Genomic DNA, 22,606 nt, shown 5'->3' on the forward strand with positions numbered 1-22,606 from the left:
CCTGCCTCTGCCTCCCAAGTGCTGGGATTAAAGGCGTGCGCCACCATCGCCCGGCTTCAGTATTCCTTCTTAAGTACACAGTAGGCCCTCCAGATTTGTATGTCCCACATTTCTATGGTGGATTTAAACAACTAGGAGGATCAGTGCCCAACACACAGTAGGGAGGCAGCTGGGAGAATCAGTGCCCAGCACACAGTAGAGAGGCAGCTGGTAGGATCCGTGCCCAGCACACAGTAGGGAGGCAGCTGGGAGGATCCGTGCTCAGCACACAGTAGGCCCTTGATAAACAGTAGTTATTTTCATTATGAATGAACACACTTGCTACAGATAGAAAACAACCCCAAAGGCTGGGGATGTTGCTCAGTTGGGAGACTGCTTGTCTTACACTCATGAGGCTATGTCCCCAACACTGCACACACAGAGAAAATGAAAACAGCCACAAAACGGTGGGCATAAGCCATTAACCAGCAATACAGCCAGCACTCCGGTTGTAACGCATGCCCGACAGTCCTCTTAAACAGCACCTTCAAAGGACAGCTACCTAGGGGGTCATTTTAGTGCGGCTTCAGATTTGCTTTTCCATTTCTCGCTTGCCTGAGAGCTGGACCGTGCACAGAAGGCCGATGTCCTAATCCACTGTTGGTTCCTCTAGAGGCAACCAGAAGACACACATCTGCCCCGAGCTCTTGTGGGAAACAAAGCTACTTCTCAAAGCCAGTTGCTCAACCCCAGGCTCATTAGCACTTTCTACTTCTTGAGGTTTGTTTATCTACAGATCTCAACCTGCCTCCAAACATTCATTAATACTCCCAACACCCTGTGAGCCCAGAATCACAGTCCCCATTCTGCAGATGGGGAAAATGATAGACAGGGCAATTAAATGATGGGCCATTAAGTGAGGAACTGTGGCAAGGAGGAAAGCAAAGACTCCTGAAGATCCAGGCTGGGGGGAGGGGTGGCACCCCACAGACCAGGTGCCCACACAGGACAGAAGGCCACATTGTTCCCTTTGCTGGTAGCATCCTCAGGGTGAGGTCAAATCCCTGCTTGGGGTCAAATCCCTGCACTCTGACCGACATGTATATGTCAGACATTTTTGTTGGTTGGAAAGCGGTGGAAGCTCCCCCAAAGAACCAATTGCTCCCTCCTTTTCGGCTGCTACTGGAGCAGTGAAGGTGATCGGGATGTTTCCTGTTAAACCAGATTCGAGTGGGAGATTATAGCCCAGAAAAAGGAAGAGGCCTGTCGCCATCTTAAGGAAGGTGGCTAAGGAAACAGATGCATCATCCAGCAAAGCAAGGTAAAGAACGGAAGTGGACGATGGGACAGGAGTTTAGGAGCCATAGAAGGTTCAAAGCTTAGATGAGGAAGACGCACAGAGAATCTTCAGAGTGTGAGGCACTTCTAATTCAGCAAGAAAGCTTTTAGAGTCTGTTCAAAACAAAGAACTAGAATATTTGTGTGAACTCTCAACTCATTCATCACATCAAAGGCCCCACCTCTCTCTCAACTGTTGCTCTAGGGATTAAATTCCAACACAGGAAGTGAGGTGTACATCCAAAACCCTGCAGCTTCCAAGTGCCATATACTGATACCATGAAGCCACCAAATATTTCTAAGAAGCTTAACTCCATGAAGAAAAGTTCATAATAAATAAATGGGGGGGGGGTGCGCCCTGGAGAAATGACGACTCAGCAGTTATGAGGGCAGAAGCCTGGGGTTCAGTTCCCAGCACCCACATAACTCACAACCATTGGTAATTCAAGTTCCAGGGGACCCAGTGCTGTCCTCTGGCCTCCAAACACTAGGCACACACATGCAGATACACAGACATACATGCAAGTAAACACAAATATTCATAAAATAAAAATACATAAATCCTTTTGAGCCAGTCCTTGGTAGGATTCACCCATCTGCATGTACCCTAGCTCTGTGGACCACGCATCAAGAACAAGTACTCATCACTGTGTCCCTCAAGGCACATCTGGCTTCTGGAAGATATCCAGAACCACCCAAAAGAGACAAACTTGGGAACAGAACTATTACCAGCAACTAGGCATCCACACTGTCCATGGTAAGCTTTGATTGGCCTATTTTAGCCAGAACCTCCCATTCTGAGGTACACATGATATACTGTAAGAGATCCACCATTCAGAGGTAGCAGGCTGTGAAGGTTTCCTTAAAGAGAACATGACCTATGTCCTGCACCACACATCTCTGGGGCTTCAGCAGCTCCATCCTCCTGTGGAGCCCTTCTTTGGGGTTCCCGTGTGCTTTTTTTCACAATGCATGACTTCTTCCCTTAAAGGGTCCAGTGCGTGTCTGACTCCATAGACCACTGCTCAGTGAAAAAAAGAAGAGAGTCTAAAAGTTGGAAAGAGGTTGATAAAAAATAAGGAAGTCTAACCTCATTAAAGCCAGAGAATTAAAGCTATCTTCTCAGTGTCCTGGCACTGAGATCTTGACGTTTTACCCATTGGTGAACTGATGGAGGCAAAAGATGTCAGCCAAGTTCAGGGCCTGTTCTAGTTGCTGCTCCTACGTGACTATAGCTTGTCAGTGCTTTTCCTGATGTCTTATTCCTGCCTTCCATGTTCCTAAACTAAAGCTGAAAGTGGTACATTGTACAAAGTTAGGAAGCTGAGCGTTAACGCGCGAATCAATCCCACACCAGTTTGGATTCAAAGGGGTATTTATTTAGGGGAAACTTACAGAACACCGAACAGCCAGAAAAGGAGTCTAGTCGCTGGAGCAAGAGCCGGGAGCAAGGGCGAGCAGAGGCTTGCTGCTCTTTTTTTTTTTTTAAAAAGAGAAATAGACCACGCCCCAGTGGGCTGGTATTTCAGCTGCTATTGGCTGAAGGAGCGGAAGGCACTCTGCAGCAGAGCGGTGTGTGACTTTTCCTTGTGAGACATGAGCAAACATCTATTCACCCCAGATATGTCATCAACAACAGGCTGAAGAAATAATCCCACCAAAGTCTAACTTAGTGGGTTTACTAGGGCTTGCTACAGGAGTGTGGATAAAGAGTTCCAGGAGCAGCCGGGCGGTGGTGGCGCACGCCTTTAATCCCAGCACTCGGGAGGCAGAGGCAGGCAGATCTGTGTAAGTTCGAGACCAGCCTGGTCTACAGAGCTAGTTCCAGGACAGGCTCCAAAACCACAGAGAAACCCTGTCTCGAAAAACCAAAAAAAAAAAAAAAAAAAAAAAAAAAAAAAAAAGAGTTCCAGAAGCGTGGATGACCCAAAGGCAGCTACATCAACAAAAACCCATCCCATCCTGGACAATGGCTCACAAAACTGCATCCCTTGAGCTCCATGCATGAGTTGTAGGAAGCTTGGCCAATCAAAGAATCTCCCCCTCCCCCAGTCATTTTTACCCTTTAGATGGGTTTGTGGGAGGGGCCTCATGATTCTCGTAAGTTTCAGGAAGTTTCTTACAACTGTGAGTTTTGACTACTTACTGGGCCTTGTCAGTAAGTCTTGACCAGCCTCCCTCAGGGATGAAGGGAATAGATAGATAGCTACATAACCCTGAGAAAAACTTGGGCCTGACAACATCACACTAAAAACCCAGAGACTAAGGCACGACCCAAACCCACTCTCTGGCAATTGACTTGCCATTCAGGGCACTCTCACTGGCAGCCTATACAAAGAACTTTGTAAGGTCCTCACACTTGAGGATGCATCGTCTCAAGGAGATGAAGATATAGGATGCTGAGAAAGACACGGGTCACACATTTCGTCTGAGCTGTGCCCTTTGTCCCTCCCAAAGCCAGTGCTTAGCAATTCTCGCACCGCTTGCAGCCCTCTTGATAAATGAAGGAATTTCTGTGACTCTCCATGGGACCTCCCTCTCGGTCTAAGCCCAGAGACGCCTGGCTCTCAGCTCGTCTAGGGAATCACCCAAGGGAAGATTCACAGCAGCTGACAGAGGAGGCCAGGGAGGAATTACTGAGCAAACTCCTACAAAAGGTAGAGAAGTTAGAGAGACGGGGATGGCAGGGGTCATACCACTTAAGCACTTTCCCAGAGCTCATGTGGAGCATCTAATCACCGTTTCCTTTTGTTTCACAGAGGAAACAAAAGGAGAATTTTCTGTCAGGCTAGTGATGGAAATGTGTACATCAAACAGAGGAGGCCAACCTACAGAATTCAGCAAGGGCTCCCAGCCTGGTAGTCACTGGCCCTGGAGCAGGTACATTTTAAACAGTCTTCAGGAAATAGGCTTTGAGATGGCATCCCTGGCCATGATCTTTTATCTTATCTAGGATCCACAATAAAAAAAATAAAAATGTGGATTTGTAGGGATCTCAGGCCCCACTCATTTGAGGATTTTCTTATTAATCTCCAGTAAAACAAACAAACAAAATCTTTCCCCAATCAAAGTCTATCATTTGGCCAAGCTGAGGAACCAAGGAGCCTTCCAAGAGCCCTAAACCAATGTGTTGTTCTTACACTGAAACTCAGTAGCCCCAGATTTCTCTGAACAGGACAATTACCTGTTGCTTTATCCACAAACTCAAGGTTTGTTTTTTTGATGATTTTTGGAGGTCTATTTGATTGCATATGATGAGCTGGTTTGTTTGTATTCTAGAATTGCTCACTCCACCTCTGAGTTCACTGTTTTTACTGTGTTTACATTCAGTAAGCCTCTAACCTCAGTTCCGGAGCCTGGGGAAACAGAGACACACCCAGCTATGATTGGGTAGCTAGCCTTGCCTCCTGACTTTTTCTCATTGGAGCAGTGTCTCGTTGTGTAGCCTAAGTTCCCCTCTGTCTCCTCTTCCCAAGTGCTGGGATTACTGACATGAATCACCATACTCAGATGGCTCTTGACACAGAAAGATAAAAAGGGAAAATGTGAGCTTCAAATTCTAGTGGATGAAACACAGGTCTCCATCATCACCTTATTGCTGGTGTAGTTTGTTGTTGCTGCTGGTTTCATTCTATTGCAGGATGCTGTCTGGGTCTTAAGAAAGCTACCAGAGACTTCCACCAGCATCTGAATCCCCAATAAGTTTGAATTTACGATGTATCTGTAGCGCCTCTGAGTCATTCGCATGCACAATAATGATCAACAAATGTCCAGGAGTTACTTTGGACTTGTGGTCTTCAGTTCCCCAGGAAAGAACATCCTACAGGCCAACTTAATACATCAAACCCTTGTCTTCTAGGCTAGAATGGAGTCAGTCTCTGAGAGCATAGACCAATGCTGAAAAAAAGCAAATTTTCATAAAGATTCATGCTCCGCCACCAGCACTGAAGAGCTTGGGTTCAGCCTTTCTAGAGGAGCTATCAATTTTCTAACTAAGTCCAAGAGGTCTATCCTTCACCCTTTCTAAATCCTCCCAAAGCCTAAAGAGATCTCTAATGGAGTGGATTGTTGCAAATAAGAGATTCTTTAAGGACTTTTGAGACAAGTTAGCCAAAAAAAGGAACTCTGGGCCAAGTAGATCTGGTTTGAGTCCTAGCTCTGACTTTCGCTAGCTACAAGATAAGCGTAAATACAAACTTCTGGCCCTATTTTCAGTTAACAGTGAGAGTACAAATTCCTACCTGTCTGATTGGTCAAAAATGAAACCTGCATATAAAATGCTAGAATCCTGCATGTAAAATGCTAGAATCCTGCCAAGAGCATGCTGCACACTCGGTGACATTTCCAATTCACGCACACACACACACTGTCTAGAAAGTGAAGGGATCGGTGGGTAACCTGTATAACTTACCCTGAACCTTGGTTTCTTCACGTGTAAAGTGAGCCTAGAGGAACCTACCTCAGACCGTTCTTGTGAGGATTAAATGAGTCAGTTCATGTACTAGCACCTCACGCTTAAGAAATGGCCATGTCCCTTCCAGGAATCCTTTAACAAGATGAAAAGAGAGGGGGGGGAGGGAGGGAGGGAGGGAGAGAGAGAGAGAGAGAGAGTTCTGGCAATGAAAACAAGAGTAAAGAATATCCATAAAACACCACATCAAATCACATCACTTCCTCTCTCAGACACTGTCCATGGGGCCTTAGTGCCTGAAATGGTAGAATTCAAATGCCAGGTCATCTCCAACCTTATTTCCTGCCATTGCGAATTGATCTTTCTACACCACTGTTGGGTAACACAGGTCTACTCGTACCTATTTTCACAACGCTCTTGAACCTCATCATTCCTTTCTGTGGTTCTGTGGTTCAACCAAACACGTATTCGTATGGAATGCTTATCTCCCATCTTGTCATTCTAAGTCTGTGTTCAGGCCCTCGGGGTTCATTTGTGGTCTGTATCTATCAGTCAAGAGAGTTTCTCACTACTCCAGGGCACCCACGGATGCATCTCTGTCATCCATAAGCCATTGTTAAAGGGTGGAATGACACAGGGTAGGGACTGTTTTCTCAACATCCACTGCTAACCTCAGCAGATATGTTAATCAACCCTGTTAAAGTACATGCCTAGAATCCATGTGACATTTTTAGCATCTGTCTCCCATGACCTCAACTTGTCCAGAAACAATCTCAAGTTGTCCATGGATCCTGCCATGTAAAACCATGCCAAAATCCAGCCACTCTGCTCTTGAGGTTGTCCTGAGACACCTAATCTAATCACTGTACTCACATTATAAATGGGCTTAGACCGAGATATCAGGTTCATTTTTTCGTGATGGGCTAGCCTCTGCTGCAGTGACAAGCTGGTACACTGGTTAGTTTAACTGTCAACTTGACACAACCTACAATCACCTGGGAAGAATCTTAATTAGACAATGTCCACATCAGGTTGGCCTGTGGGCAAGTCTGTGGGAGGCTGTACTGATTATTAATTGATATAGAAAGACCCAGCCCAGTGTGGGCAGCACCACTCCCTAGGCCGACAGTCTTGAACAGGAGAAGAGGAGAGAAACGGAGCTGGCAAGCAAGGAACAAAGCAATCATTCTCTCTTTACTCTTGACTGTTCATGCAATGTAATTAGTTGCTTGATGTCTTGTCTTAATCTCCCTAAAATGACGGACTGCAACCTGAAATTATAAGCTAAAATAGACCCTTTCTCCTCCAAGTGGCTTCCTGTCATAGAATTTGTGACATCAACAGAACTGAAACTAGCGCAGTCAGGAAATCTCTGCCGCTTAAACCCCTGCAATGTTATTCTCCACGCACATGCGGTGCAGAGAAGGTCAAACAGAAAACTGCATCAGGCTGGACGGTCACCTGGAACAGTGTCCCCAAAGGCTGCCAAGGCAAAGAAAGGAGAGGGCTACATGAGGCCTATCCATGAACAGTCAAATTTCCAAACTGATCCCAGGGTACTGCACCTGCCTAACTGTGAAACGTCAGGACAAAAATGAGTATTTGGTGGCACTAGCTGTCTCTGTAATACCTGGGTGTGTTGGTGTGACCTCATGGTGACTCCCTGACCCCCCCCCCCCCCCCCCCCCCCCAGTGGTCATTCACCTTAAATACTCAGCTGCAGAATCATCCATGCTGACGCTTGGAACGGATTCCATTAGCATCAGCCACTTTAGTCATAAGTGCCGGCTCAACCACCTAGATGTTCCCAAATATTGCTCAAGAAGTCCCTTTCATGTCTAATCCTCTGACCACCCGAGGAAAAGAACTCTCCGTTCGGAACAACCTGCTTGATTAGTCTGATTAATGAATTTCTGAAGTTATTTTGGTTGGTCCTCCCACCCTTGACGCCATAATTCGCCTGTGGCAACTTGTGTGTAGATTAACGAGGCTTTCAGGAGTGAGTGGAAAAGTGTTCATTACTTTAATTATCCACACCTTCAATTGAGGGCAGCGCAGGCTGCCGGGACACAGCAGAGCATCTGCTCTAGAGAGGAGCCTGTGCTTAGTGTTGTTCCGCCAGTGGGGTGTCCCTGGAAAGGCAAGAAGGTGCAGAACTGGGGGGAAAGTAGATACATAGCCAGAGATAACAGGAAATCTTTAGCATGAGTACCTGGTTACATGCTGAATGCAATTATTAAGCCCCGAGGACAGATAAGCCTGTTGAAGCGGATGCCTTCCCATATGGCTACCCAGCTTAATCCTTATACGGCTCAGGGTTTAATCTCCCCTAAGTCAGCACGAACAATCAAACAACAAAATGCTAAGTCTAGCCTCCTCCTGGACCCATCTGATACTATGTCTCATTTCTGCACTTTGGACCAAGACTCAGTGGCTCAGAGCCTTGCCAGGGTTTCTAAGTACACTGAGTGCCTTCGGTCCAGGGACCCACCCCTCCCCCAGGGACCTAGTCCAATGTCTGAACTTCCACCTGGGGGGGGGGGGCGGGGAGAGTTGTACTGCTTCTCCGCTGCCCCTCTACTGCCAAGATGCCTGTTGCTCCTCTCATTTGCACTTTTGCAGGGCTCTGCCCACTGAGACTTCCAATTATTGTCCTGTATGAAGGCATTCACTTTGGCCTTCCCCGCCATTTCCATCACTTACATCACAAGCATCAAGTAGCATCCCTGTTGGCCCCTGTGGCATAAGGGCAGTACATGGCACTTATAGACGAGGTTCATGCTCGGAGAACAGTCATTCAGGAAAGGGGGCTCCAGAATCTTCCAACTGCTCTTCCTCAAATTCTTGTGATGAGGAGAATCCCTGGAACCTTCTAAACTACCAGACTCAGAGCCCTAGCAAAGAAATTTTAAGCCGAGGCCTAAATATTTTCAACAATAAGGAAGTTCTTATTATGAAGCAAATATGGAAAGCAAATATGGAAAGCACTGGAAAATAATCCTGTGACCGCAATAGTGACTATTCATTAAGTTTATATGTTAGCCAAGGTGTGTGTGTGTGTGTGTGTGTGTGCGTGTGCGGGCGCGCGCGCCTTGATGCCTCACCAAGTCTTTTCAGGTAGATGGTAAATTACCACTCTGACATCGAAAAAGCTGAGATCAAGATCGGTTGATTAATTGCTTAGAATCAAAGAGTAATTAGTATGTAGCAAAACCAAGATGCAGCGCTTCCTCTCCACAGCCTCGGCCCCATCATCTAAAACAACCTGCTGTGAAAGCATACATAGCAAGTAGAGAGTGGGGTTCAGGGAAGGGGTGATGGCTTGGCTGATAGAGTGCCTGCTGTACACACATGAGGACCTGAGTTCCCATGCCAGCCCCCACATGACAAGCCAGGCACGGGAGCTCACAGTTGGAACCCCAGGGCTGAGGAGGCAGAGACAGGTAGATCCTTGAGATTCATCGTAGCCATCCAGCCTCACCTACGTGTGAGCTCCAGGCCAATGAGAAACGTTGGTTCAAAGCACAGGGAGGATAACTCCTGAGTTACCCCACCTCTGGCCACACATGCCTGCAAGAACATACGTGTGCCTGCAAGAACAGACATATGCCCTTGCATGTATACATACACACACATTAAATAAAATTTTGAAAAATGAAGATCTGGAATTTTGGGGAATTAATAGCAATAACAACAAATAGCAAGCAATGTCTATGTGTTTTCAGTGTCTATACGCATTCTTATTCTAATATATAATCGACATCATAAAATGTAACTTAAGTAGCCACTTTTAAAAGGTAAAACCAAGATGAATTGAACAATTTTAATTACCTTAACTTTACGAAAGAATCTCTGAAACCTCATTTGCTCCACATCCCCCAAATGACAATACTAAAAATTATTTTACTGCAGGCAGCCCCGGCTGCCAGGAGATCCTGAGTGTAGGCACTGTTATGTCAGGAGACTCTGGTTCTTACTCCAGTAGATGGCTCCACACTCATGCACATAAAACCAAAGGACATGAAGTTGGACCTGTGAGATGTTTGGAGGAATCCAGGAGGAGCTGAAGAGGGGGGTTAAAGGGGTGGGTATGATCACACTATAATGTCTAGATGTATGAAATTCTCCAAGAGTAGAAATTATTTTAAAAAGAGTTAAGATGTCATAGAAACCATTTCACTGGCAACAGTGTGTTTTTGAACACGCGTTCCTTGTTTTCTTCAGTGGGATTTAACTGTTTTGACACCGTAATTGATGGTTTCCTTCCAAAGTCAGCATTTTTAAATTTGCCTTCAATGGCTGTCACACCTGGAAAAGATGCCTCAGAAGGACACCAGATCCTAGTCACATACTGGGTGCCCATGTGGATGAGTGGCAATACTTCTTTTAAATTCTGTCGACCGGTTATGCAAAGGCTGTGATGGAATTTGGCTAGCAAATTTCCAACTTCCCCAATGAAAATCTGATTTCCCACAATCTTCTGGATGTCTCTTTAAAAAGCACAGTGAATTCGATCAGTGCCTACCCTAATCATGTGAGAGGCTTCCTCCAGCAGCTGATGGGAGCAGATGCAGAGACTCACAGCCAAACATTAGGTGGAGAGAGAACCAAAATAGGAGATCTCCACTGAGTCCCTCCCCTCAGAGATCAAGGGGAGGAAGAATAATAATAGGAGCCAGAGGACAACAGTAGATTACAACCCACAGAATCAATTAAGCGAGGCTCACAGGGGCTCACAGAGACTGAAGAGGCAACCATGGAGCCTGCGTGGGTCTGCCCTAGGTCCTCTGCATATATGTTATGGTTGTTTAGCTTGGTGTTCTTACGGGGCTCCCAACAGTGGGAGTGGGGGTGTCTCTGACTCCTTTGCCTGACTCTTCGGACCCTTTTCCTCCTACTGGGTGGCCTTGTCCAGCCTTGATATGAGGGTGTGTACCTAGTCTTAATTATATCTTATGATGTCATGTCCATTTGATATCCATAAGTGGTCTGCTCTTTTCTGAAGGGAAATGGAGGAGGAGTGGATCTGGGGTGAGGGTGGGGTGCTGGGGATAATGGAGGCAGGGGAGACTGCAGTTGGGGTGTATTGTATGAGAGAAGAATAATTTTTAAAGGGCAATGAGTTCAATGTGCATGGAAATATTTCATCTAGAAGTTTAAGACAGGCTACAAGATCCTAGTCCATGTTTTGGGAGCAGATATATAGGTAAGAAGCTAGACCTTCCAGCACTCAGTAGGCTGAGGCAGCCTGGGATATATAGCTAAACCTTGTCTCAAAATCAGAAAAATGTAGGGATGTAGTGTCGGGTGTAATGTGGCTATGTTCAACCTGCATTGCATCAAAGTCATGTTCAACATGGCTAGCAGAGAACCGTCAAATCACAAATGCTAAAATTCTTCACAAAACGAGCATCTATTTTGTTTTCATTCAAGAACAATGTGTACAGGCTGGAGATGTTGCCAGGTGGTAGAGAACTTGCTTAACATGCAGAAGGACCCAAGTTCAAACCTCATCGTGGCAAGAAAAAAGAAAGCAATAGTAACACTCACGAAGAAAAGTGTGCATACACTGAGAGATGAATGTGTTCTCATAATGCAGACACACCCTGTTAAAAATAAACCAGAACCATCTCTGTGGTCCCAGGGACTCTGCCAGACCTTGCCAGCCATTCCTCACCTCACGCACACACTCTTCAAGGAGAATTGCCATCTTAATTTTGTTCAGTTGCAATTGACTGATTGAGTGATTGATTGATTGATTGTGGAGCTGGAACACAGTTGCTTTTTGTTGGGGCATTTTATCACAGCAATAGAAATAAAACTCCACATAATATACCAAGCCCCATATTGCTTAATTTAGGGACTCCCAAACGTAAGCTCCACAGCCACCTGCATCCCCCATGATACAGTGACAGGCACAGTGTCTATTTTGCACTCACAGATACCTCTAAGATTTCTCATAATCATTTTTCAGCTTTAAAAAATACCAGGTTGCTAAGCAATGTGGTGCACACCTTTAATCGCTGAGTCCAAGACTACCCCAGCCTACATAGTGAATTCCAACCACCTGAGGCTTCATGGTGAGACTGGTTTTAGAAAAGGAAAGGCCTAGTTCCACTTACTGAAGAGGCTGCGTCAGGAGGATTGCTTGAGTCTATGGGTGTGAGACCAGCCAGGGAAACTTAACACGATTCCGCTTCTTTAAAAAGCTGTGCCTCCTAACCGTAAGTCTTCTAATGCTAGATGCTGATTCAATGAAAAGCAGAGATCATGTAGCTTGCCCAAGTTCTCTTGCAAGCAAGAGACAGAGTCATGGTCCACACCCCATCTTCCTGCTGCTGATGCAGGGGTTGGCTGGAGACCAAGGAGCGCCAGTATATAAGCACTTCATGAAAGGAGAAGAAGGCTTAGTGGCATTCCCACCACAGTCAAGGGCAAAGACAAGATGCCCGCTACAGTCACACCAACATCAATTCAAAGCCCCCAACACTGGAAAGCAGACAGTCAGCAAAGGCAACAAACAGAATCTGGAGGAAGGGGAGATAGATCCTGGTCCTTCAGCAGAAACCTGGGGAGGCGCCCCCCCAGATTCCGCACCTGTAAGGGGAGACTTCTTTCCTCTGTAGACTGGCTAGTCTGCTCAGCCTGCTACCATTCTGGAGTCAGACAGCACAAGTCCTAGCTGCAGCCCCACTGCTTACACCTGGACAAACTTAGGCAAGCATTTGTCTTAAAAGCTCTTGGACCTCTCTGCAGCAACGTTTGCTTGGTGGGTTGTCTAAGACGTAAGTGAAGGTAGCGAGATATCAGTGATATGAAGACATTCGGAGCCCAAATTCTAGAACTAGCCAATGGATCCGCAGTCCTATGATGCATCGGCTGTAGGTTGTGAACATGATTCTCTGCATGTCTGTGCCCCATCTCCTGTAGAGTGGGATGGTGCTGTCAGCCTTTGAAGGCCATCAAGGCAGTTAGGACGAGCTGGTGTTCGCTAAGTACTTAGAGCAGTGCTACCGGAGCAACTGTCAAATAAACTCTAGCTAAAGAAGCAGAGTGTGGCTGTGCACAGCAGCAATCCCAGCACTGAGGGAGCCGAGGCAAGATGATCAAAAGTTTGAAGCCAACCTAAGCTATATAACAAGACCCTGCCTTATAATAAATAAACAAAATATATAGTTCCTGCATCAACAAACAAGGCTAATGTTCCTGAGGAAGGACACTCAGAGCTGTCCTCTGGCTTACATACACACAAAAGCACACACACACAGAGCTACACATACACAAACACACACATACACAAATAAACAGGAAGTGAGAACAAGAGACCAAAGTACATAATATGCATATATGAAAATGTCAAGGTGAAATTGATGATTTAAGTTTTTATGCAACCTACGCTTTAATTTTTAAAGGGGGAACATTTAACAGGAAACTGAATCTTTGGAAGGGGAGGCTTTTTCCCTCCACATCACGGAAAAGGATTTTCAGCTGATTCAGAATTTTGTCTATGAAGAAACTCCAGACTCTGGATGCCTCACCATTTACAGAGTAGGGTTTTAGCGAGAGAGAAGTTTGCTTCTCTGCTCAACTCTCAACTCTGAGTTTTTGAACAACAGCCCCCACCATGCCTGGCCAGGAGGACAGAGAAGAGTCGGACCCCGAGGGAGTCCCTGTTTGGCTAGCACGGCGCCATCTGTTGGTGCTGACCTGTTCTAACACCGTGTGCTTTAGAGAGGGGCAAGCTCACTTCAAACCCCTGGCACAGAGCAGGTATTGAGTAAGCCCTTCCTGTCTCCACGTGCCTCCCCTCGGAAGATTCCGATTATTCCGGGCCTGAAAGCAGGCTTCCTCAGGCCATGGCCACAGGCCTAGATGACTCACACCTAATTCCTGTAACACTAATCTGCAGGGCTCCAGTTTAGGCCAGCCGATCTCCGAGTCCGCCACCCCTCCTGACAAATATTAGCAAGAATAACACTGCACACCAGGGATGTTTCAGGCACTCTGCTGCTAGGCACCCAGAACACAGCCATGAACTAATACGGGAAGGAGATTAACAAATAGACCATAACAAGTTCTGTTAGGTGGTATCGCCGAGGAGACATCCCGGCTCAATACGGGGCAGGGACAGGAGGAAGGAACAATTGCACAACATCAGCTGTGTGGTAAGCACAGCTCCATGAATTTCCTTTTATTAACACATTCAACCCGTACAAGCATTCTGCAAGGCAGGTGAGGTATTCCCAACTTACAGTCAGGATAAATGAAGAGCAGAGAGACTCAGAAAGCAAAGCCGCGCATCAAGGACACAGGAGACTCGGTGTGCGCATGCGCGGTGGGATTCCAACCCCAAAGATGTCCGCCATCACCTGGTTTCTACAATGGGCACTTGCCTGTAATCCCACCCTTTTCTCTTTAGGGTTCTAATTGTGGAACTCGAAAAAAAAAAAAAAAGAGTAAAGAACACCTAGACTGTTGATGCCAGACCGTCATCAGGAGCGAATCTTATTCTCTGAGGAACTGTTGCTAGGGTCATTGCTGCCTGCAGGATGATCTCAGGGGTATGAGTTTGAATGTGCCGGCATCAGTCTTAATGTGAATGCATCCACTTAAGTCCAGTTCAGTGAACTGGGGCCTAATATGATCAGATCTTGTACCAGATGCCACATCCCGTCTCTACCCTAACTCTGACATCACTCAGGGGAAATCTCACAAGAGGAGGCAGAATACACTGTAAGAGCCAGAAGACCAGGACTCACACTACCAGACAATATTATCTAGACAAGAAGAGAAAGCTGCACCCTGTACCTAGAATTTCCTTTGGATGGCCAACCAGCCCAAATAAAGACACGGAAACTTATTATTACTTATGAGTGCTCGGTCTTAGCTTAGGCTTGTCCACTAGGTCATTTAACTCAATTTAACCTGTTCCTATCCATCTATGTTTTGCCTCTGGAGTTTTTAGCCTTTCTTTTTCTGTATGCCCTGCTTTTCTGCTTCCTCCATGGCCCCTCACATCTCCCTGATGACTCTTTTCCTTCCTTCTCCAAGCCTAAATTCCTCTTCCTACACCTCCTCCCTGGCTAATGGCCATTCAACTTCTTAGTAGACAGATCAGGTGCCTTAGGCAGACAAGGTAAAACAACAACACATCTTTACATAGTTAAACAAATACAACACACCTTTGCATAGTTAAACAAATATTCCCCAACAAGGACCCATGAAATCTCAACAATATGGTTACCTAAACAAGACCTGCATAGTGACAGCTCCAGTTGACATGACAGTGTAGTTGGGGAATTTTTGCGAAGTCCCTTCCCTAGATGAAGACCTACAGGTGATCAATGAGAGAGGAAGAATCGGTTTTCTCCAGGGACAGTCGCCGGACAGGCTGTCTAATTCCAAGTGGTCAGCCCTGTACACCTGCACATATAAGCAAAAATAAAAAAGACTCAGTAAACTGTGTCTGTGTTGTATATGCGTGCCTTCTGCCCCCTCTTCTGTGGCATTCCCTCAACCTTGGGGGCTGGGAACAGTTTGGTGTAGCTATCCCATCTATGACTGTGTACTCCGGGTCACTTATTCACCGCAATTGAACAGCTATGCCTCTCTGCATTAACTACCACTGCAAAAAGACATTTCCCTGACCAAGGGTGGAGGACGGGGAGGGGTCCTGTGCAATGCTGTCCTCTGATCACGACATACGGGCTGCATACAGGAACTCACAGCAGCTGTGGGTATTTACGTAAGATCAGAAGCCAGTTAAAAATCCAAGCACAGTTGGGGAAAGGATTCCCAAGTCCCCAGCCCTAGCTGATGAACTCTTGGCAGTTAATGACTGCTCGGGGGAGGGAAAGTCACTTTTCTTTGAGAAAGAGTCACAGGTAGGTTGCCATGCTCCCAGTGGATGGCCCCAGATCTGTGCACAAATAGGCAGCGCTAATTGGACTCAGTGGGTTAAAAAAATATTAATACAAGCTTGAAGACGAGGACATGGAATTGGGAGGGAGATAGGTTAAAACTCTGGTTCTCAACCTTCCTAACGCTGTGACCCCCCAACCATAAATTTATTTTCATTGCTACTTCATAACTGTAATTTACTACTATTATGAATAATAATATGAATATCTATGTTTTCTGATGGTCTCACGCAATCCCCGTGAAAGGGTTTTTTGACTTCCATGGGTCCTGACCCACAGGTTGAGAACCACTGTGATTTAGAGGGTTCTGAGGGGATTTGAAGAGGAGGAAGGAAGGAGCAGAAATGGTTCAGACACATTGTGTACCTGTGTGGAAGTTTTAGAAAGTAAATAAAAATTATTATTTAAACGGAATACACCTCATGGGATGTAAAAGATGTAGAATCGTTGTGTGGTGTTTAGAAAGTGATGCTTAATTTAAAAAGAACGCTGAGCATACCCCCCAATATTCATACACACACACACACACACACTTCCAGCCTCCCTTGCAAATACATTCAGACCATGTGACTGGTTCTGATGGATCATGAGCAGAATAATATGGAAACTAAAAGCCCATATGTCTCTTTCATCCCCTCCTTCCTCTCCTGCAGTGGCACCAAATGCTGTGTTCTACATCATGTAACTAAAAATTAGCAAGAATTCACAATCTTCAGCATGCTTCAGCAGCATGAAACATGTGGAATAACTAAAGTGTGTGTGTGTGTGTGTGTGTGTGTGTGTGTGTGTGTGTGTGTTATTTTGTTATGGAAGCACAGCATAGCAGAACCTAATTAGTAGACCTGGGGCCATAAGAAATATTTTTATCTCTTTTTCTCATACCCCTCCAAATCATGTGAACTTCTCTAATTTGCTTTTGAGTTTTGTTGCTGTTGTTTTGCTTTCCACATACTCTGGATTATTTTCACCATGCCAGCCAGTAGCTTGAAATTCCGTTCGATTTGCATGATCTCTTCTCTAGGTTAATGCCACAAACTGACCATGATCCCCAAGACAAGCTTGAGTTGCAACATAATGGGTCCAACGCCCTCCCAATTTTATTAGTAGGGATCTGTCCGTGTGCTGGGAGAAGGAGGAGCTGCGACTGTGTGTAGGGAAAGAGGAGCATGGTAGTGGTGTTGGGGGGAGGACTCATAGCAGGTGTGTCAGGAAGGAAGGAGTCATCACAGGTGTGTTGAGTTAGGAATTATGACAAGTATGTTAGACAGGGAGGAGTCATACCACATGTGCTAGAGGTTGGAAGAGTCATGTCAGATGTCTTATGGGGGGGTGGAGTCATGACAGGTGTGTTGAGCTAGAAATTATGACTGATATGAGTTAGAGAGGGAGGAGCTAGAAATTATGACCAGTGTGTTGGAAGAGAGAGGAGTCATGTCAGGTGTGTTGCTGATGAGAGAATTCTGTCAAGTGTGTTGGGGGAGGAAGGACTAGAGCCGGGTTGCTGGGGGAGGAGGGAATCATGATAAATGTGTTGAGGAAGGCCTTACGATATCGGTGCACTTGTAGCTCCCAAAGATTCGAATCCCAAGTACCACAGGTGTACTACTAAGCATATATAGTCCTTGCAAAACTTTATTTTCTCTTTTATTTTTGAGACAGGTTTTTTTTATTTTGGTTTTTGTTGTCATTGTTGTTGTTGTTGTTGTTTTAAGAACTCATGGTCCTCCTGACTCGGCCTTCTGAGTGTTGAGTTAACAGACATACATTATTATGTCAGGCACCGTTGGTTGTTAATGAAGACCCAGAAGGTATGATACATTTCCTGAGGTTACCACCCAGCTGAAGGGCAGAGGCCACACTGAGGGAGGTTTAAGACAAAGCAGCAAAGCCAGGTTGGTGTTTCTCCCATCTGACCACAGCCGGGTTGAAGAAGGGCAGCTCAATGTCAGCTACAGTGATGGACACTCTTGCCCAGATGAGATCAGAATCTAGATCCATTGGTAAAAACTGCTGCTGTTAAATGCTGAGCAAGCTGGGATTGATTCAGAAGTTGGCAGGAGAGGTGATGAGGATGCTGGGTGGTCCTTTGCATTTAAGGAGAGGAGCGCTTGGCCCCTGGGATTCAGAGCAGTCGACCTAGACTACATATCATCCATCCTGTGGTCTGGAGACACTGGGAACTGGAGGACTCAACCCTTCTCCCACAAGGCAAAAAACTGGCAGGCCAAAGGAGCCCCATTGTAGGCTGGGAGAAGACATTGAGCTTGGCGGGGAGGGCTACCACATGAGCCTGTGTTAAACTCACACTCCAACTATGAGCCCAGGTATTCATATCAACACCTCTGAGCTACAATTTCTTGTTCTGCCTCAGTTCAAAAGCCTGCACTCACCACGAAAGGTTAGTGTAAAGGTTAAAAGTGAGACCTCTCCAGACTTCAGGCTCTTTAAGAGGTGTTGGGACTGAGCGACACATTTCTTCCATTTCTCCCACTGGACACCAGCCCTCCTATAGCTGCTGATCCCACGAGTTACTACGTATTACCACTGGATAATAAGCAGGGGGAACTACACACCGACATTTAAATGGCCGCTTCACTTAAACATTTTGTGATAAGCTTCTGAATCAGCAGCTGCCTTGGAGCATGGCTCACACTGAACAGTAAAGGCCCTGGGAAACTTTAATTAAAAGGATCCCAGTGCCTCCACTCACATCCAGGAAGTGGGATTCAAACAGCCTCGGTGACCAGCATGTGTGGCCATTATCCAAAGGCCACTCCCTGCCCCATGCTCTCAAAAGGACATCCATCCCATGTCACTCTGAAGCCAGGATGCTCGGTCAAGCACCTTGGCTACCCACCTTGTGACATTTCATCTCCTTTTGAGAAAACAATAGTTTGACACACTCCAGCCAGCCAGCACAGTTCCCTGAGGCTGGGCTCCTGCTTTTCCAAGAGATAATTCGTGGCTGTTACAACAAAGAGCAAGGGATGAAAGATGAGGAGCCCTTCAAAGTCTCTATCTCACTGGAGATCATGAGACAGTTTCCAGGCTTGCTATTTTGTAACAGATCTGCTAGAAGCCCAAGGAACTTGAGATCCCAGGGCCCCCAAATCAGAAAGAAGAAATCGTAATTTAATGTCAGTTCTCTCAAGCATAAAAGAGGAAGGCAGGTCATCTTGTCCCTAGACAAGCCATGACCAGGTTACATCCAAAGAACTGAACCTTGAAGGCTCTCTTTGTCTGTGGCTGAGAGTAGGGGTGGATGAGAATGGTGGAAGGGAGGGCGTTTCCCTGGCCGGGGTTGTTTGAAGCAATTCCAGCAGAGAGTCAAGAAGGGCCTGGTGCTGAATGCTAAAGCTCAGAGCCACCTTTGAGCAGAAAATGATGGTCTCTGTTGAAAAACGCCTTCAATCTCAGGACTCTAAACCTCAAACCTGATTGAAATTGTTGTTGTGTGGATGTGCGTGTGTGGTCACAGAGCAACCACCTCTGTGCTTCAGCCAACAACTTTCCTATTTCATTGCAGGAAAGACGGGGCCGTTAAAGCATAGAAATAAAAGTACAGGGTGCAGATAGGAGTCCCGGAAGGTCCAGGAGGAGAAAGGGCCCTCCCGGGTTAAAGTGATAATCTGCATAGGAAACCAACATAACCCAGTGAAAACAGGCCCTACCTCTGCTTCTAATATGGAACACATGTGTTCTTCCCATCAAGGGAAGGCTGGGAGGGAGAGTGAAGAAAGGAGCAGCTAACCCCGGCCGAAGTAAAATGTATGGCTGTGAACCCACATTCGTGTGAGCTGAGGCAGGAAGATGCAGCACCTGTCGGGGGATACTCCCCAACATCATTCCAGCTTCAAAACCCAGGGACGAAAGACCTTCTTATTCTCCATACATCTCCCCCAGTCTTTATTCATGAAGCCAATACATATCCCAGACATACACAGTGTCTCCGAGAGTCACGGGAGTTGTAGGAAAAGAAACCGGGTTCTTTACTCTTCTCAGGAGAAACGTCACGGTGGTGAAAAGTGCAACCCCCGACAAGGAGTCTCAGGCGACTTCATGTGCTTTATTGCAAATGGCTTTCAACATTTTCTCTTTGTTTACCTTAAGACTGAGTGTTGCATGGAAAGAGCCAAAGAAATAATCAGATCAGAGTGGGTGGCGACGGCTATCACTGATAATGCTTGCATCCTGCCTCATTGCCCAGTACTCAGCAAAACGTGCAGGCGGGCTCTTGCTCCGGCACCCAACACTTCCTCTGGACCATGGGAAAAGTGAGGCATCCCTCCCCCGGAGATGCTCTCCCAAGGTGTTGCAGCAATCTCTCTGAGCCAGAGAGCACATGAAGGAAGAAGGCAGCTGATGTTTATTGAGTGTTAAGTGGGTACTTTATTTAATCCTCACAATTATCCATGCAATAAAAAAAAAATCATCGCCCCCACTTTGGAGATGAGACACCTCCAGGTCTTGCAGATAAACTGACTGGTCCAAGATGACAGAACAGTAGGATTGAGCAGTAGGACCGGATCTGGAAGCCGAGCCTACCTACAGACGACGTGCTGTGGGAAACATGGGTAAACAGTCCAGGGTGGATACGGCCTTTGAGGCCAACAGAGGAAATCAATTGGCACTACCAACTTCAAGCAGAAGATCGAGGGTGATAAGTGGTAATAAATGTGTAATGCCTCCGGAGGAACAGCCTGACACCAGCACCTAGAACCCCACCAAAGGACAGAGTGCATTTGAAGGGGCCGGAAAAGGTGCCAGAGCCACATAGGGGAAGGACTGTGGAGAAAGGAGAAGTGGGCACACGGTGGGAAAACACACAGCTAATATCTGGGTGTCCTGGTACCTGACAAATGACCAACTCAGTAAGGTGGTGACCTTCAGAAGGCGCTTCGGGGCACTCACGGCTGCCTCTGAAAGTCCTTCAGCTAGTGTGGCCATGTTTCCCTTCCCATCCCTGGCACTGTGTCCCTCTGTACCCTATCCACCCTTGAGTGCCAGTGTGGCCCCTCTCCAATGGGCACCTGCAGTTCCATCATCCCTCATATCGTGGCACTGAGCAGCCAGCAAGTGACCGCCCGTCTATGTGTCTGTACGTGCCGTAAAGCTTTGCTTGTCCGGGAGGGGGCACACACAGTACTTGATACTAAACACAGAACTTGATATGGGAAGGAATTAGCAAGAGCAAGAAGGGTGGGTGTCTGGAGAAATGAAAGAACAGAGGAAGAGGGGAGAAAGATGTGGGGAGGAGATGGGATCAGATACTGCACTGGGAAAGAAGGAGGAGGCCTAGGGTATCAAACTAGTTTGTTCAGCATTTTTATGATTCATCGTGTGTGTGTGTGTGTGTGTGTGTGTGTGTGTGTGTGTGTGTGTGCAGGCATGCATGGTAAATGTATAGATGTCACAGGACAACTTTCAATAATCAGTTCTCACCTTCCACCTTCTTGAGGCGGAGTCTCTAAGCTGCATACCCCAGGCAGCTGGTCCAGGAGTGTCCCCTGGTTTTTCTCTGCCCCCATCTCACCATGGGAGGTCTGAGGTTACCAGTTCACACCACTCCATTGGTTCTCTCCTCCGCCTCCCGTCTCGCCTTGGGAGTTCTGGGATTGCCAGTTCACACCACCACGTGGATCAACCCCTGAGTCACCAGGCTTGCGCAGCTAGAATGTTTACTCCCTTTCACCAGCCCTTGCTCGGTGCTTATTCTGTGGAGACGAAGATTCTAGCAGGCGGCAAGGAGAGAAGCGATGACTCCTTCATCAGATGGCAGTGAATGAACATGGAGAGGGAATTGGTGAGAGACAAGGCTACTCTTCAGATACATTTGGTGACAGCACAGACCAGAATGAAGAGACAAGCAAATTGCTGTTTCAATCAAAAAAAAAAAAAAAAACCTGTCCCAGGGAGGGGATGGAGACAAAGCCCTTTGCCCTTCCAGACTGTTGGAAACATAGGCACGTGCTGTTCCTGAAGCTTCCCAACATTCCACGAAGACAGAGATAACTGCAATGGGCAGGTCTGAGGAGCGGTGAGAAAGGGCCAATGGCTCATAGGAACTCTCCAGAAATTCTCCATAAATAAGCATTGGCAAGAACACCTCAGGGAAACCGCCTATTACATGACTAAGACTCTGAGAAATCTCTGCCCATGGCCAGGCAGAAACTGTGACAAGTCAAATCTATCACAGGGCTTCTGGGAGCACTTAGATTATGGGCTGTGGGAATCTTGGGCCATAAAACTTTCGCCCAGCTGCCGGAGTACCTGGCCGTGCAATTAAGGAGGATGCTCTCAAGCACATCAAAAGGTGATCTCAGGAGGCTTCCTCCTCCCCGTGAGGAAGGCAGGAGTCGGTCTCATTATCCTTATTTCACAGATGAGAAAAGTAGGTTCCCTGATGACTAAGTCCCTCGCCTCAAGTCAAACAGCCAGCAAAGGGTGGGACCCAAAAATAACCCTATCAGTCACCAGACTGGCAAGACACCATCATCTGGAGCTTCCTGTGACAAAGCAGGTGGCTGTTCCTGGGAAGTCTGGGTCATGTTTAGAGTGTCAGGGGGGCAGGGTGGTCCACGGGGGCTCTCACAGCTTCTCAGTACACATGGACTGTAGCAGCGTACACACTGTGGACGTGCTGTGTGACCTAGCTACGTGCGTATTGACAGCATTTTCATGTTAGTAGCTTATGAAGCTGAAGACTCGGGAGCCGAGCCTAAGCAGTCGACTCCTGGGCACACACAGATGCAGAGCATTTCTGAAAGTGCGCACAATCCTAGCCACCACCCTCTAGATCCTTCCTCAGCTTCGTGTGATGTGGCTGGCAATGCACTGCAGTTATGTCCTCACTGTTCCCAGGACGCAAATGACTAGAGACTAGGTCCACATGGGTGAACGGCAGACACTTGGAACACCTCTTTCGTGGAGCCGTTGAGATCACTCAAGGACCTACAGC

The sequence above is a fragment of the Microtus ochrogaster genome, chromosome 15 (genome assembly GCF_000317375.1).
Source record: "Microtus ochrogaster isolate Prairie Vole_2 chromosome 15, MicOch1.0, whole genome shotgun sequence".
NCBI lineage: Eukaryota > Metazoa > Chordata > Mammalia > Rodentia > Cricetidae > Microtus > Microtus ochrogaster.